Below are 18,218 nucleotides of genomic sequence, written 5' to 3'. Positions count from 1 at the left end.
AAGAAATGAACAGGGTCATGTTTGATACTTTTTTTTCCATTTGGAAATGTAGTTCTAAAACAAGTTCAGATAAAGTGCCTGTGTGGTAGGGAGAGCTTCAATCCCGTCAGTAAGTTTCTCTGGACAACTTCTGGTGCTGCCTCCTGCTGTGATTGTGGCTTGCAAAGGAAATCAAGGCAGTGGTGGTCAGAGCCTGTGGCAGTGCCACAACAGACCTCCCTCTCTGGGGGTGGGTGCAGAAATCTGGGGCAGCCATGCTTTCTAATCAACATTGATGTGGGTAATTTGTCTGTTACTGCTCCAGGCTTGCTCTTCCTAGCTGGGTTTCACTCTGACAGAGGGGTACAGAAGTGCGACATCCTGGGGAGGAGGGGAGGAGATGATGCAAGGCCATGAGAACAGGGCTGGGGCTATCTCATGCTGTGTACTTATAAGGGCAAATGAGGTGGAACTGGCCTCTTGGCTCAGCCTGCACTGAGAGGTGGTTTTGGAAACGTTGCAGTAGGTTGAGAAAGTATCTAACCAGTTAAAGGAAATTCAGCAGGGACAAGAACTCCTTCACCAGGAGGGTAAGAGGAAATTCTCACTTTTAACCTGCCTAGTGAGGAAGATGTGCCTGCTCTGGGAAGGGCACTCACTCACCAGCAACCACAACTGCTCTTTGAAATATTTAATTCCCCAGAAGACAAAGCAGCATAGCCCACCAAGGTAGTCGCAATGACGGACAGGAATATTGTGAATACATTGTAGAGAAGAAGGTTTTTTACTAGCTCTTCTGCTTTTCAACAGTGAACCAGCTTTGCCCTTTTTTCCATAGTGTTAGTGCTATAAATAATCCAGGCTGGAAGCTCAGGCTGCACATTTGGATGAACCATCATGAAAGGTGAATCCCCCTCCTGCTCTTAAGGCAAATGGTGTTTGCAATCAGCCTGAAAAACACGCACTGCCCCCAAAAATCCATCCCTCAGCCAGAGGGAACCCTGAGAGATTCCAGCAATCCTGTAGCTGTGGTGACCACTTAGGTTCCTGTCAGAAACACCAGTGTGAACTGCAGCTGGCAAATGCCTGCCCAATGAAGGATGGCTTCAAAATCCAGCATGATCAATATAAAAAGTTACCCGTGGTCTCCATTTTCGAAAGAGACCCAACATCAACAAAAACCTGAGATCAATACATCCACTTTGCTGACTTTGTAGCTTTTGAGATGGTGACTACTTGCTTACTTTCTATGCCTCAGCTATTTGAACTCCCCCTCCCGTCCTCCAAGCTACTGACTCATTTCCTCCTCTAAAACCTTCCTTTTTTAGCCTTTCGCTCTGAAGTATTTAGTGTCTGTTTTGAGCTGCATGCTCCATGCCTTACTTAGGCAAACTCCTACATCAAAGCCCTGCAAGCCATAGTTTTGTACCATGGAAATCGTTTGTTTTCCCTGATAGTTTCAGTCCTGAGGGGCTGCCTTGGCTACTGACTGTGCTCGTCGGCAAATTGCTGCTTTGCTGCTGGAAATCGGGATGCAGACAATCGGCAAAGCAGCTGGTGAGCTGAGGCTGCCGCTGCTTATGCTAATTGCTGTTGTCTCCCTCTCAGCCCCGCTTCCCCCATCTGCCTGCATCCACCTGCCGTCTTTTCATCCCCTTTTACCCTGAGCAGGGATCACAGAGGCTCCTGTTTGGCTGAACAACCACAGAGCACCCGGACCCTGAGTCTCTGTGCTCTCTGATGCTGCAAAGGAGCAGGCAGTGTCCCCTGGTGCACGGGGGTGACCCCGGAGCTTTGGTGGTGGCTGACGGATGCTGCTGTACCAACACTGCCTGAAATACAGTGCCTTTTTCTCAGGGCTTGTGGAATATTGGCTCTGTGGTCTTGGCGTCGCAAGGATCAGCAAAGATAATTTTAGACAGGAACAGAAAGTCTCTGTAAACCTTACAGTCATAGCTATTTCACTGGCAGAAAAAACCTCCACGAGGAGCCCATGGCTGTGCATTGCTGAAACATTCTGCTTACCAGGTGTGCTGGAGTAAAAATTTAAAGGGAAATTTGGGGACAGGAGAATCTAAGGGTGATTTCCAGAAACTGCTGCGTCCCTTTTCTGAGGAGGTGGTGCAGCAGACAGGATGCAGGAACCAGAACCTGGTATTTGGTCCTAAGCCTTATCCTATTCCATGGCGTGAGTCTGGACAAGCTGCATTTCCCCTTGGCATTAGTTTCCTGTTTTTGAAGTGTTAACTCTGTTCCTGCTTTGTCAGTGTTACAATTTGAGATTTAGTGCAGATCAGAGCTAGATGTTGCTTATCAATACTTCCTATTTTTACAGTAATGAAAAGGCTGTTCCTAAATTGCTACAGTTGAATGCCAGAACTCGTATTCCCTTTAATTTGCTGTCAACCTCCACAACTGCTGCAGGTTGCAATCCTTCTGACTTCTGCATGGTAAGAACTGCAGGCCATAAGCAACCAGAATAAAATTTGACCTTGCTTGCTGGTGTAAAACTGGGTGAATTTTATCAGCCTCATCAGAACTGGTCTGGATTGAGTGGGATGGGGAAGTTAGCTCAGTGCTTCATTACCCCCGGGGCATTTTCTCCACTAGAAAGACAAAGGAGGAAATAACACAAGAAGGCAGCTCAGCAGTGGAACAGCTTCATGTTAATTTAAGTAAGCAAGAATGTCATCAAGCTACTCTCCTACCTGGCTTATTTTTTTCCCCCCCTTTGGTTTTGTTGCCAGTAAAGTCTGCCTGTTGCCAGTAAAGCCACATAAAAAAATACTTTTTATGTGAGAATGAAATGCATCTTGCTCCAGAATCAGCTTAAGGGCTGGCCACTGCTCAAATCCTCAATAGAGGCAATGTACAGAGCTTACAATGATGTGTTTCCCTTGCATACCCGGGGATTGGATCTTAAATCCCTGCCAGTCTGAGAAGGGAGGCTCGCCTTGAACCAGCGGGTAAAGCTGTAAGCAGCATCTCTGCCTGCATCACCCGAACGCTTTGCAGCATCTCTGGGATCGTGCTCCCGAGCTTTAGCCGTGACACACGGCTGTGTGTGCAGTCCCTTCTCTAGAGGGGGAGGGCTGAGCCCAGGGAGGCTGCACGGCTCTCACAGCCTCGGGCAGGAAATTTGTGGCGAGCGTGATGAATTCTTCGCTGCCTAAGCAGGGTAACACCCGAGCCTTCGGGCCATCTCTGCTCTGCGCATGTAAGGAGATCACATCGTGCAGCTACACTGAATGCGGCAGGACTGCAGGGGCTCCTTGGAGAATAAGCATTTGTGGCTTATGTGGGCTTTGTTCCAGGTGTGGAGGTGGTTGCTGCTGATGCCATTAGTAATTGCTATCTGCAATGTCATTAATAATTATTTTATTTCCTGAAGTTGTGAGCCCCCACTCTTCACAGTCTGTAACCCAGACAGAAGGTTGTTGTAGCAGTTTCATTTTCTTATGACAGGGTTTGTGCTCAGCTGCATCAGAATAATGAAACCTTTCGGAGGTGTGTTGCTCATGCAGGATGGCCCCTTGCTTTGGCTTGGGAACTGCAGGTCTGTCTGTGTTTGTCAGGGCTGTGGCCGCTTACTGAACCTGTCTGGGCTTGTCTCTCTGGAATGGGGGGAGCTTGACTCCTGTTAAAATTGGGAGTTCATTTTATGGAGGGCTTCTGTGGGTGAGATTAGATGGGAGGTGAATTAACCCTACCCCATGTATAGGGCAAGGTGATGGACAGGCATAGGCTAGAAAATCCCCACCCCTAATCTGCTTACTGTCTAACCATAAGAAATGCATGGGGTAATGAAAAAGGAAGCAATGAGACATATTAGTCAGCATGATGGATGTTCATCAACAGCAGCCTTATAGCTGTGGAGGATTTGCTAGAGAGTAGTAAAACACCCTTCAAAACTGTCAAAAGATAATTAAGTAGCATTGACTATGATTTCTGGGGAATGCTCTGGGAATTTAGGGTGGTTATGGGAGGCCTGAGTTGCAGAGGTGGGGCTGGAGAGGTAAGCACTCATTTCCCAACAGCAGCCATGGCTGCTGTGACACTGGAGAGAAGGCACAGCACTGGCAGTGGCTGTGGAGCACAACTGGGATGGACTGCAGGACAAATGCGCCCAGAGCCTGGGTCTGGATGGGTCTGAGTGCTATGGGAGCTGGCTGTGCCGGCACCGATATGGGTAGGGCAGGGGAGAGCAAGCATATCAGTGGTTTTGCCTTCCAATACATCAGGTAGTCTCAAAAAGGGATTTGCTTTCCTGGTAAACCTGATCCTCTCATATGGGTGGAGAACACTTCTGCCACTACTGCCACTTGGGCTGTGCCAGGTGAGGTGGAGGAGTAGGAGGACATTGCAGAGAGACACACTGGGAAGGAAGAAGGTCTTGCTGTGTTTCCTGTGAGTGTGAGTGGATGGGAATCTCTGACAGTTTCCTTCACCTCTCTGCTATCTGTGTTGTGGACAGATTATGAATGGAGTCAAGAGTGGCTTGATAGCTGTATCTCTGCTCTGGCTGTATTTATAGCTCTGGGTTGACAGCTGGGTCATGGTGAGCTATATATACCTGCTGTGGTTGGTCTTGTCCAGGCAAGTGGCTGTGGCAAGTCTCCAGTGAAAATCAGTGTAGTGTGAGTGGAGCATTCCTTTCCCACCACCCTCTTTAGATCTGTTCTGTGTGCCTCAATCTGTACTGGTGGCCTGTGCTCAGTGTGCTGGCTCTGTTCTGGCACACAGAGTGTAGAAAGGCTGGCTGCTGTGGGGGTATGGACCATCTGGGTGAGCCTGTGTATTCCCAGTCTTCAGCAAGCAGCATTCTCCTTCTGAGCCCTTGCATGGCCTGAGTGGCACAGCTCACATCTCTGCATGGGTGGTCACCCAGCAAGGTGCACGTGGGTGCTGGGATGGAGCATGGTTACAGCAGCACTTCTGGAGGCAGCCAGGAAGCTCAGCTCGCCAGTCGATGGTGTGTGGGCTAAATCTGGCCAGGCAGAGCAACTTCTTCCCTGAGCACACCCCCGTCATCCTTCCCTAGGGCTCTGACACTTCTGCTGGATCAAAACCACTTGAATGTAACCAAAACACAACTCCTGGCCAATGTTTCCCCTGCCTGGTTGCCCATCACAGAAGTCTTTCTCCCAACATATGATGCTTTGTTCTTGCAGTGCTCACAAAGATACTCCTGACCTTCCCTCTAGCTCCTTGGGCTTCCAGCCTCATTTCCCCTCCTCTCCAGCATCCCGACTGTCTCAGGCCCAGATTCAGCATCAGCCTCGCCCCTTCGGGGTAGAATTGGCCGGGCAGCTGGGAGGTGTCCGGCTGGGGATGCCGGGGCAGAGCGAGGCTGTGTCTCCCCTTCTCCCAGCAGAGAGGCGCTGAGCGGAGGGCTGCTGTCCCAGAGCTGCTGCCCGCTGGTGACTGAAGGCACGGCACCATCTGGTGGCATGAAAGGAATTTGTCTGTAAGTCTGTCAGAGAGCAGTCCTGACTTTCTCAGCCTGATGCAAACTAGCAGTTTCAACTACTTTTTGTCTCCTTTTTATTTTCCCCTCTTCTTGCCTCCTCTCTTCTGAGGCTTTGAGTCCCTCTGTGGCTTTGCCCACCTGTCTGATATTCTTGTCTATCCCCAGCTGCTCTATTTCTTACAGAGACAAACTTGTCCAGCTCTGGGTCATTCCTGGATCATGGTGCAATTTCTCAGTCTGGGAAGAAGCCTTAGAGAGCTGCAGAGGGCACTGGCCAAGGGCAGGCTGCTGCAGCCTGAGATGTGACAGCTCTGCTCCCCGTTTAGAGCTGTCCTGGGTCAGATCAGAAGTCTGTCTAACCTGGTGTCCTCTTCCTGGCAGGAGATACCTGGGAAGAAAGGCTGTGACCGTGTTCACAGGGGTCTTAGGATGAAGGAAGAGACAAAGATCTGACTCTATGTTTCAGAAGGCTTGATTTATTATTTTATGATATATATTACATTAAAACTACACTAAAAGAATAGAAGAAAAGGTTTCATCAGGAGGCTAGCTAAGAATAGAATAGCAAACAATGATAACAAAGGTTTGTGGTTCACCTCTTTGTCCAAGCCAGCTGGGCTGTGATTGGCCATTAATTACAAACATCCAACATGGGCCAATCACAGATGCACCTGTTGCATTCCACAGCAGCAGATAATCAATGCTTACATTTTGTTCCTGAGGCCTCTCAGCTTTTCAGGAGGAAAAATCCTAAGGAAAGGATTTTTCATGAAAGTTGTCTGTGACAAAAGGCAGTCATTTGGCAGCAGGAGATCACCTAGATGGTCTGCAAGCCTCCCATGTGCAGGCAGGAATCTCCTGAGTTTGGCATTGTGCCTCTCCTTTTGATAACCTTCTGTGGATTTCATCCTTTTTCTGGTTTTGCCTCATCACCACCTGAACCTGTAAAGACCCCTGGCATTTGCTACACCTGCTGGAGGTGCAGCTGGGCAGGACAGGACACCTCTGCCTTGGGCTGGGGGTATAAAAAGCTGTCCCAGGTTGCATGAGCATTGTTCATCTGCGTACTGGGGCTGCAGGGCAGAGCACTAGCAAGGATTGGTGATATGTCACTGTTGTCTCTCTTTTCCAGGTCCCTTGGAAGCACTAGATATGCCAGGAGTGTCCAGATTGTGGGTCTGCTGATCTTCAGGCACAGAGCAGTGATGGCAGCTCAGAACCAGGTGTCAAGGTGGGTGTTAAGGAACAAACCCAGTATGTGAGCTGTGTGAGATGGGGTGGTTTGTTTCCTCCAGATCCCCTGAGACCCTCACTGTTTAAGGGCTGCTGGGCACTGGATTGGGACTGTTGCCTAAAAATCAGGTAGGAAAAAGTGGAGGCCTCTTTGTGAAAATCATGGCAGTTCAAGCTCTTTTTCACCCAAATTCCATTGGATTCTGGCTTGGGGTGTCATGAAACCTGGATGGGTGACAGTAATCTGGTTGCTGTTGGTTTTGTCATTAACCAAACACAGTACCTCCTGGCCTGTGAATGTGTGTCCCAGCACAGCTTGCATGCCTGGGCTGGAGGAAGGGATGCCAGGTGTGTGAGGAGGAGCTGGGAGTTGTGCTGGGCTCTGAAGCAGGCACCCCTGCACTAGACAGCATTGTGTTCAGTGTTCTGACTGCTCTCAGTGCACTGGAAGAGGGCAGCACAGGGCTGTGCTCCTGTTATCCAGAGTTCCATGTGAGCAGGGAAAAGATGGAGCCACTGCAAGTCCATCTTTGCAAATTCACGTTTTGCCACCAGGGAGCTCCCATTCCTCACACCAGTCCTATGGTGAGAAAACAGAGTCCAACATGGCAAAAAATTCCCTCGGTCTCCACCGGATCCCAGCTCTTTTGTAAGGGCTGGACTCTGTGGTGCTTGCTCTGGCTTTAAAAAAATATTATTTTAGTGCTTGGATGGGTTTTGCTCTTTCATTGCAGGTTTCTTAGGAATGGGAGAACATTGAGGCTGGGAATATTGAGGCTGAAGGACAGAAAACACAGTGAGCAGGTGGAAATGTGGTGACAGCAATGCATTTTTCCTCACTCTGGTGGTTTTGGACAGTCTTGATAGAACAGCAGAGCTGGAGAGGGTCTGCCTGCAGCCATGCCCTTGCTGCTAATTGACCTACAGAGAATAATGTGGCACTTGTGCTTCTAGAAAGAGTGTTGACACATGCAGTAGGTTTAGTTTGGTACTAATTAGAATTTTTAATCACCAGTGATAGGACTTTTTCTGTTTGATTACAGGGTTGAAGCATTTACTCCCCCAGACAATGGAACTCTCACCTTTTCCATGCACTCTCCTGCCTTCCAATGCCTGGTTTCTTTCCTGCTCTTACCTGGCACTTTCACAAACACATATTTCAACCTCCCACATTCCTGCATTGCTGAGGAGACAAGTCTTTTACACTTGGAGGAAAAGATAATTGGTATAGTTGAAATACAATTGGTATAATTGCATAATGATTAATTAATTAATAATTGGTGAAAAATTAGTAGTCAGAATACTACAGTGAGTTTGGAAAAATGACTGTGCTCCCTTTTTGGGGGCTGGTGTGAATGATGTGAGGTTAGCTGTGGCAGAGTAATGTGTTCTCTATGTTCCTGCTAGATCACAGCAAGGGACATCAGAGTTTGGAACCAGAAAAGTATTTCCCAGCATGAGGATACCAAAGCAGTAGACCAAATTACTGGGGTAAGAAATGAATGTCCTTTCTTGGAGGTTCTTAAAAAGCAGCATAAAAAATGGTGTAATTCCTGCCCCTTTCCTCAGATAGTCTGTCACAGGACATCCTCAGCAAAGGCTTCTGTAGCACACAGACAGAAGGGTGGAAGGACATCTTTAGAGACCTGCCTGGTAAGTCTCCTCATCTTAGGCCTAGATTCTTTCCTGTCATGGATCCACAAAGGTTGTGTGCACTGTCTGCTGGGAACTGAGTCACACTATGGCAGGGAAGAGGAAAAAGTCCTTCAAAATCCAAGCAGTTTCCAGGAAAACAATTTTTCTCCAGGAAACCAAAGACACAGCTCTAGCACTTTTCAGTTCAATGTGGCTTCCTTCTGACTCTGGCTGACTTTGCTGTCCAGGGAAGACAAGGGGAAATGTTTCAAGTTAGTGTGAGTTTAGGAATATGTTGGAAGAGCAGCATATGCTGGCATGCATTTGTGTGGGAATATCTATGGGTTAAAAAAACCAAAGTTCTCCTAAAGTGTGAGAACTTGCTTCATCATTTATTTGCATGCTTCAACACTTGCGTTTTGATGAGGGCTTAGATATTTCGTGTATTAGCCAGAACAAACACAGCAAAGGACTCTTCTAAACTCCTGCTGAAATCATTGAGGGGCTTTGTGCCTACCTGTGATTTTCCACTTATTTGAGTTTCCTTTGAGAAGTGAACCTAAAATCTGGCACTCATGGGCCCCATGTGACTTTGTGGTGTTCTTGAGAGCACTGCTTCTCCATAAAACAATGTCTTGATCCCATCCAAGCACAGATGTTTGTTTGTTTGTCTATGACAGATATGGTATCAATGATATTTGCTTGTTGAGCCATCCAAGTCATGCTTCAATGGAAATTCTTTAACAAAGTTAAAAATATTCATTGTAGTACACTGGCTCAGCAAATACTGCAGTAAAACCTTTGGAATAGAGACTAAATGACAGAAATTAGTGAGTTATGTGTGGAGGGGAAATGAAAAGCGTTTTTTATGGCATATTGCAGTGGTTACTAAGCTTTATGACTTTCTCAGCAGTCTCAGGATGTTGTATTTTTTTTTTCCTTAAAAGCTGCTGGAAGAAAGACATTGCATAAGAAACTCCATTTTCTAATTTAAAAACAAAATTCTAACTCATGATTGCTTAGAAAAACATGAAAATATGAGCTGGATGTTCCAGATAAGATGTTGAAATCAAAACCAAACAGGATGGAAATCTTGGTTCATAGTTTTATACTCCAGACAGCAAACAAACAGCCTTAGATTGGCTTAGAAATTCTGCAGTTTGGAAATGCATCAATGTCTGACTTTTGGGACCTGTCTGCAGGCATGAGGACACATGTGATTTTGGAATCAGAGCTTAGTCTCTTTTTTGTCAGACAATATTGACTTTCATAAAAAGTAAATACTTCTGCAAAATAAAAGATTTTTTTAAAAAAATATTTTTCTGGTGGGAGCACTTTTTTTCCCCAAACTTTCCTTAGCATTACTTGAGTCCATTTTTGTCTCTTCTTTTGTTCCCCAACTAATTCTATTCTATTCTGAGTTGAGAATTTAATCCTGAAACTTTTTTTGGTTCATTCTTCTTTCCTTCTGGACTTCAGTGTTTCTGTCTGGAGATTTCCATTTGCTTAGATTTTGATGTTGACCTCAGATTTGGTGTTTTGTTCCATCCCTCATTTTGTCTTTGTCACCATGTTCTTTACTTTCCAGCTTTGTTTTGTACAATTCCACCTTGGGTGGTGGGTGGTGTTCTACCTGGATGTTGCCTTTTACCAGCTGAGCTTGGGATGTTTCCAAGTGGCTCAGTGCAGCACCCAAAGTCACATTTGAGCTCATCTTCTCATGACTGGGAAAGCTGTTGCCTTGTTTTGTTTTCCCAGAGGAGATGACTGAATTTTTGGTGAAAGACACGCACAGTGCAGGAATTCACAGAGAGGGAATTACAGCTCTCCAAGCAGAACTGACCCTGAGGGTGTGTAGTGGCAAACTTTGTGGTTGCACTCCTGGTGATGCAGTGGAGTGGTGTAAAAGTAGCTGGAGGATGAAAAATATTCTCTCTATCCCCCACTGTGTTTAGACCTGCATCATCCATTGCTTAGGATATACAAAGTGCTATCCCTAGTGAGATTTTTCTTTCCCAGCTGTTTTTTGTTACTTTGTTAAGGTAAGATCTGCAGCTTTGGGCATCATATACATGAGATAGAAATCTCTTAACCATAGAAAGGCTGGCTGGATCTTATTTATCAGTCTTTGTCTTCAGAGCCTAAGTGTATCTGTCATCTCCTAGTTTATCCTATAGTGGACCCCTGGCTGTCCAAGGCTTCAAGGTCATATGGATAATTAGCAGTCAAACACTTCCGTTCCATCTAATTCAGGCTTTTCCCAGTATTACTGACCTCATATGGCCCTGTCTGGGCTGGATGCAAGTCAAGGGCTAAACCATGCATTAAACCAGGTATGTCAGGCTGCCAGAAGGCAGAAGCAGGGGTAGAATCACTCCCCTTTTAAACCAACATTCCTTTGAGCCATACATCAGGTCATGCCTCAAAATACTTATCTGTGTTTGCCAGCCTTTAATAGGTGGTGAGCATACACATTTCAGAGGAAGTTGTTGGGTGGTATATGGAGATTAGAAGTGCCTGAGCACACAAAGAGAGAGAGGGAGGGAGTTAGAGGAGGCATGGCCAGCTCTTTAGAGATGTGTAGTGCTTGCTGGTCTCCAAAGCAACTCATTAGGCCTTTTCACAACACTAATTGCTGAGTTGCTACTTCGGATTCCTAAGTGAGGACTTAATAGAAAGCATGACCATAGAATGGAGCTGGTGGGACTCAGAATTCTTGCTGGAGCAAGTAGAAGGTGGAAGTTTGGAAGAAAAGGAGACTGCTTTTGCATGCACCCTGAGATGTGCGTGAATTCAAGGACTCAAATGGAAGGAGCCCAGTGAGAACACAAGAACAGCACTGAACTCTTGTCCAGGTGGGAAGGAAGCTTGGAAAAGAGCAGATGGCTCACTGGCTTTTGTTTCCTGGTAGCCCCCAGTGCACATGCATTTTTGGAGGTATATCCTAGAAGCATCCAGAAAAGTCAAGAAGAGACTTCCCAGATAAAGGAGAAATGTGGGTTCTGTGTTCCCTAGTTCTCCAACAGATGTCAAGGAGAGGTTTGGAAAACACTGGCCTTGCACAGTGGCAGACAGGACTGTGGCTGTGGGGATTTGCAAGCAATGTGACCTCACCTGTGACTCCAGATGCCTTTACAGAATTTGGCATCTCCCTGCTCTACTTCCCGTTCCATGTCTGGTTTGGCCTGACTCCTCTGCACTTGGCATTGGGATGTTGTGTTGCAAAGACACCCCACTGGAGAACATTTCTGCACTTCCTCACAGCCATGCCCTAGGTCAGTGTGTCGCTGGTTGACATGTTTCCTGATTTGTGTTTATTGCTGCAGAGCCACTGCTTCCTCCTGGCCTTGGCTGACACCACAATCTTCACTCCACATAAATAGAAGGCCTCTCTGGAACTGCCTGTGGGGTGGGCTTGCTCAGCCTGACCCTGCCAAGGGGGGACAATGAGTCTGTCTGAGCCACAGGGCTTTCTTATCCTACTGTAAGTGGCCACTTGCAACATCCAGGAGGGTTGCCTGACTGCTAAGGAGGCCAAGAAGGGAAAGAAGGCAATTTCCTGGCCATGCTGTGAATTTTAGCAGGAATACCTGGGATTTTGGGAGAGCAGAATGACAGACTTCCATTCAGTGGGACACTAGGGCAGTGGAGTTCCAAGGAGTGCTCCCTTGTCAGGCAGTCAGGGACTGAACTGGGAGGTTGGCCAGAGTTTTCATGGCTTGGGACAGAGAGGGAAAGGAGGCACTTGCCAGCTTAGGTGGAGTAGTCTACCTGCAAGAAAATGTGAAGTATCTTCAGTATTTTATAGGACTGGTCTGGCCCTAGAGGCCTTGCAGAGAAGCCAGAGTAAAAGGGCCAAAATATATGTGGTCTTGAAGGGCCTTGTCATCCTTTGCAGGGTAACTCTTCAGAACACTTTATGCCCCTTTGGAAGTCAGCACTGCTGGTGCTTTTTGATCTCACTTTTCTGAACAATCACTGGCATTGTCTGCTCAATGTATTATACAGCTACAATTTAATTTTTCTCTCTGAAAATTCCTGCTGAGAGAATTGGTGGGCTTAGGCAGGTATTCAGCTGTGTCAGGCTTCATGGGATGCCTTCTCTACAAAAAGGGCAAAGCCACAATTACAACTAAAGCCTCTTATTTCTTGTGTTTAATGGTATGTGGCTGGCAGCAAGGATGGCAATGGAAAAGCAGCAATGTTCTTTTAAAATTGGTATTAGTGGGAACAGACACATGGGGAGAGACAGATGAGAACTGCTTCCAGCCCGAAAGCAGCAGCTGCAGAAACAGAAGTTACTTGTTTTCCATGACTGGGATATGCCCAAGAGTTAGAATATACATGATTGAACCTTTGGGTCCCGGGTCTCAGCCCTGCTAATAATTGCTTGAGAACCCTCTGTAAATAATTTAATTTCTTTCTTTCTGGCCTGGAACTCAGTTGAGAGCAACTGTTGGTTTACTTCTACTTGTTTTTGGTTTTGTTTTTTCTTCTTTTCAGAATCTCTAATCTCAGCTGTTTGGTGACTGCATGACTTCTGGAGTGCAGGACAATTTCACTACCTAAATTCAAGAGTGTGGGCTTCACAACAGAGAATGGCTTGTTGGGGGGACTGGTTGGGCTGTTCCCTTGAGCATGGGTGAGAGGGTTTTGGAGAAATGGCTTTCATGCGGGATCAGGGTCAGAGAGTTCTGCAGTGGTCCCTGTCTTCAGTGGGATCTCCCTTCTGCCACAGCCTTCACCTCACCCCAGCTCTGAGTCCACACAGTGACTGAGCTGGTTGGGCCCAGGTAGAGAAGGGAGAAGAGTAAGGGGTCAGAGCTGGAGGCATCTCTGGACCCTGCCAGATTTGGAATTAGAAAGGGAGCAAAACAGGAGCAGCTTAGAGGCCTCTCATGATTCTTTGGCTGCTCTCTCAGCCTCCTCTGTTCTGTGGATTCCCAGCAAACCTCAACTTCTGCTTCATGCAAAGGGCTGTGCTTCCCCTGGTATTGCTTCTCTCACAGTGAGAATCCCTGTGCTCTTTCTTCCCCAAATCTTGTGCTTGGGAATGTCCAGTTACACAGGCATTGTGTCTTAAGGAGGCTGATTCACTGACCACCCACATGATTCCTGCCCTTGGCTGATGCTCACTTGGCTATAGAAACCCCCTTCGAAGGTCCCCAGTCTTGCTCACAATGAAGCAGATGGGAGTTTCTAAGTTGTCTCTTTAAGGACTTGTAGATGCAGGTGTTGGAGTCCCTGAGTTTCAGGCAGGTGAAGGACCATATAGATGTTTTCTGCATTTTTTGTGCAATGATCTCTACGATTGTAGATTGTGCAACCTTCTTTTACTCTTCTAAAGCAGCCTGCCTGGTTTTCACCTGGATTAAAACACCCCTCAACCTTGTGCTGTGTCAACAAAGGAGCGAATTACCTCCAAACTTAAGACTGTTGAGGTGACCTTGAAATATTGGACCCTTTTACAGCCAAAATCCTTCAAAGTGGTAGGGAAGAGAGCCTGCATTCCTGACCATTATTAAAGTGGACATTGTTAATCACATGTGAGGTTGGATTATTGCATGCATGGAATGAGTCCTTGATGTTGATCATTCAGAAGTACATGAAATACAGTTTTCAGTTTATTAACAATGACCTCCTGGAGGGACTCTCCTTCTGTGGCTGAAAGAAAATATGCTGAGGGAAGAAATAAAGAAAGACTAATGAGATTAAATGAGAGGTATTATGGCATATTTTCAATCTCTTTCTCTGGATTCTGGGCCTTGAATCAAATCTGGTTCAATGTTTTCAGCTATTTTGTGTGTTCTTGGACAAGAACCTTGCTTGTACTGGCTTTACAAGCCATCAGTTGTACTAGAAGTTCAATTAATGGCCATATTGACAGCTCCTCAAATTCACAGTTTACTTCTCTGGGAAGGATCAGATCTTCAAGAACAATGTAGAAAGATCCTACAGGACAGTCCTCACCCAGCATGACTTGACTTCAGTCCTAGGAACTCCAAATGATTTCTTGGGGTGTGGCATGTAAACACTGAACTCCTTGTCAGTGTCTGCAAATGCACCAGCCCAGAAGGAGGAAGCAGCTCTTTTAACCACTCTGAGTTTCAACTTATTGTATAGCAGGAATAGCAAGATCCAGGCAGAGTGACAAGCATCAGGAAGAGATGGATTTAGTGCACTGTCTTCCTGTCCACTGCTTTAGTTTTTCACCCAAGCAAAGTTCTATGCTGGAATTTGAAGGAAAAAGACGAGGTGTCTTTGTGAGTAGTTTAGATGAGCATTTTGGGGGAGAATTAATCCCTTTGTTGGCTTTTCCTGGGAAGCCAACAAAGGGGTCAGGAGATATGTCCTCATTGTTGAAAGATAAGGATAGCTAAAATGTTACTCCTGCTTCTGCTTGAAAGCATTACCCCACCCGAGAGACTGGCATTATGTGGCTGCCTGTATGTTGTGGAGCCCAGGACTGAAGTGCTGGGCTCTAAACCCTCCAGGCTTCTTCCTTTGTACTAACTGGGCACAGTGAGGCTTTTGCTTTGCTCAGCACAGCAGGACTTGTAGGTGGATAATGCTGCCTGATGCTGAAGTGGCTGTGATGTCCTTGTGATGACTGCCTCAAGGCATGCTCAGCTGCTCTCTATTTTCCCAGTGAAGTGCAGTCATGGTAATCAGGCCTTTTTGTTGTTGAGTGATTTCCTACGACTTAAAAAACTGGAGTCCTGAAGCTTAACAGCCAGCATCCAAGTGCCCTATGGAATACTTCAGCCTGACACCGAATGATTCAGAGTAACTGGAAAGAAAATACCAAGTGCCAATGTGGTTACTTAATCCCACACCCAGCTGCCTAACTTCATTCTGTCCTCTCTGATTTTGGAGGTCCCTGGCATTGGGAGAAAATAAGTGCTGAATGCATAATGTCAGTGCATTATCCAGACTGCCTACAGAATCAGAAAGTAATGCTCAAACAGCTGAGTGGCATTTGGGCTTTTAAAAATCTCTAGGATACAGAAGCACACTGTAATAATTTTTATTCCCCTTTTTGCTCTCACCCAGGAAGGATTTTGTTTATTTGGTAGGTGTCTGTGTGTTTGTATGTGGATGGTTTTATTAGTTTACTCTTAGTCCAATAAGAAACCTATTTTGCATAATGAGTATCTCTGCATATGACATGCTGCTGTGCTGGTGCAGTGATGTATCCTCACAGCCTCATGGATTTAGTTTCCCCTCAGACATCTCACAATAAATAGCAGGGTTTTTTTCAGGTTCCAGCCCCTGGGATTCATGTGAACATATGGAAACTTTGTCATTCATTATACTACCTTATGATCTGGCAGCCAGTTTGACAGAGGAAAACTTGGAAATCTACCCTTAATTTATGATTGATGTATTTTAAAAAGGAGCCAAAAAGCAGATTGAAAAGGCATCTAGAGTGTATTAGGTTTGAGATATTTCAAAGGTAATCTCCTACCTGTAGGGAGCGTGATTATTTTTCTCGTTCTGAGGTTTGCTATCTCATTACTGAGTGATGACGACAAAAGCCCTTGTTCCTCCATGTGAGAGCCATGCAGAGATTAGAGCTCTGCAGGCTGTGCTTTGCAGCCCTGCAGGAACCAGCCAAAGGAAGGCTGTTATCTTTAGACAAATGCAGATAGCAGGCCTGGAGGGGAGGTGCTCAGATAAAGAGCGAGGGGCTGCCACAATGGAGATTTTTCTGGGAAGTTCAACCAAACTCTGGAAGTGTGTTCAGAGAATTGCCCTGTGTACACGTTAGGAATTGCCAAAGGGAGAGCAGGTGCCAAAGGTTGTGGAGTTTCCTTCACTGGAAATACTCAAGAACAGTCTGGACACGGTCCTGTGCCATGTGCTCTGGATGACCCTGCTTGAGCAGAGACCACCTGGACCCACTGGTTCCTTCCAAGCTGACCCATCCTGGGATTCTGAACTGTGGTCCACCAACACCACAGCACTGTGGCTGAGCTCTTAGCAACGAGACACCTGATCCGTGCAGCTATTCCTACAGGAGCTGGACACAACTCCTCAATAAACTGAAGTGAAATGAAAGCTTCCTTGTCCTTGCCCTGTTGTCATGTTCATCAAAGAATTATTTGCCAGCTGGGAATTTGAGAAGGAATTTTATTTTTTCAATAGTCACAATTTTATTTTTCCTCCTTATGTTTACACATTTTAATTATTCCTGTTCAGATTAGTCTAGTGCATTAGGTCTGTTTTTTACAGAAATATCTTACAGAAATATCTTACATAAGATTGCTGGGAGAATACTGTGCAAGTCTTTGTGAACAGCTCCACTGGTAAGTGCTGCCCTCCATAGCGGTGTGACCCATTCTTTGCTATTCCCTCCACTCTCTTAAGATTTCTTCTTAAGGCTTGTGCTGGTCACATTTTACAGCTCTGTGTCATCCACTGTGTTGGGTGCAGTGATCTGCTGTGGCTTTCTGTCTCCTTGCTTGGATGACTGAAATTTTTTTAACTGGAGAGGACTGACAGCAGCTACTGGATACAAAGCAGTTGCCTCACTCACAAATAACCACTTCTTTGACTAAAAATACTGATCTGAAAATGAGTCTTTACTTGTGCACTTGAGCTTGCTGAAACCTGAAGGACTGATAACTATAAATCTGGCCTGCAGCATGGCCTGTAGATTAACTGTATGTTAATTAAATTATGATCATTGATGCAGTAAACTTATTTATGTGTGACAATCATACATACTCTTCTGCAAGGCCCTTTCATGTTTTGGAGTGGGCTGGTGTTTTTTTCTGGGTGTGCATGCATAGAGCAGCAAGTGAGCCACTGGTGAGGTGAATTTTGAGGTTATTCACAATTTCACTTCCTTCTTGAGGGAAAAGTCTAAATGGCCAAGTATCCCAGTTTGTCTGGTATGGGTGACTGGTTTTGTTTGCAAGCTACCTTGATGATTCTTCTCTTGAAATTGTTAAACACAGTAGGTATCCCTGCTCCTTCCCATGCTTCAAATCCAACAAGCACAATGTAGAAAAGAGTTTAAATCCTTCCTAATGAGAAGCAGTGAGGAATCCTGCTGGCAAGTCAGCCCCTTGAGAACAGGCTGTTCTCAGCACTCAAATGTTTCATAGATTCAAGTCTTGCTTCCCCATTCCCTGCAATAAAGCCTTAACCAGGCAGAGTTTTCTGCTCTGAAATGCTGGGCAGGCAGGAACTGCAACCACTTCAAAGCTTAAAACAGAGGTTGTACCTCTGGTTGTATATGGGGATTGTGAAAATGTCCAGGCTATGCACCATTGATTTGTCTTTCAATAAGAAATCTTTCATTTGAGAGCACAACAGTTGTCTCCTAAAAACAAAACAACAAAATCAAACAAAATAATCAAACTTCCTCAACCCCAGGATGAAAAAAACAAAGCAACTGCATGTCTGTAAAGCAGTCTGGCATCTGGCTTGGCTCTGCTGGCATCACAGCAGAGGAGCTGACTTGAACCAAGGAAAACTTGAGCTCCTGGATGGCCTTTTAATTGTGTTTTCTTGCAAGGATTAGGGATTTGTAGTCTAGCTCTTGAAAAGGGGCTTCCACATAAATATGTAGTTAAAGTGTGACACCATGCTGAGTGAACACTCAAATTTGTGCTATGCCCTGAAGCCCTTGGACTTGGAAGTAGTGACCAGCTGCTGCTGAGGGAGGGAAGAAATTATTTGATTTATGGAGAGAACAAGAGTGGTGTGACTGTGAACCAGCTCTGTGAACCATTCTGCATGGACATAGTGCTACTGATTTCCCTTCAGGGCTTCCAGGGATCTGCAAAGCCTCAGAGTATACTGGGATACTCTTTGTATCCCAGCCTAGTGTCCCAGCAGGCTGCTGGAGGGGCAGTTTCTGCACAGCACACAAACATACACTTCATTTAAG

The sequence above is a fragment of the Zonotrichia albicollis genome, chromosome 3 (genome assembly GCF_047830755.1).
Source record: "Zonotrichia albicollis isolate bZonAlb1 chromosome 3, bZonAlb1.hap1, whole genome shotgun sequence".
NCBI classification, from domain to species: domain Eukaryota; kingdom Metazoa; phylum Chordata; class Aves; order Passeriformes; family Passerellidae; genus Zonotrichia; species Zonotrichia albicollis.
The sequence above is the reverse complement of the archived record's forward strand: the minus strand, read 5'-3'. Positions refer to the sequence as shown.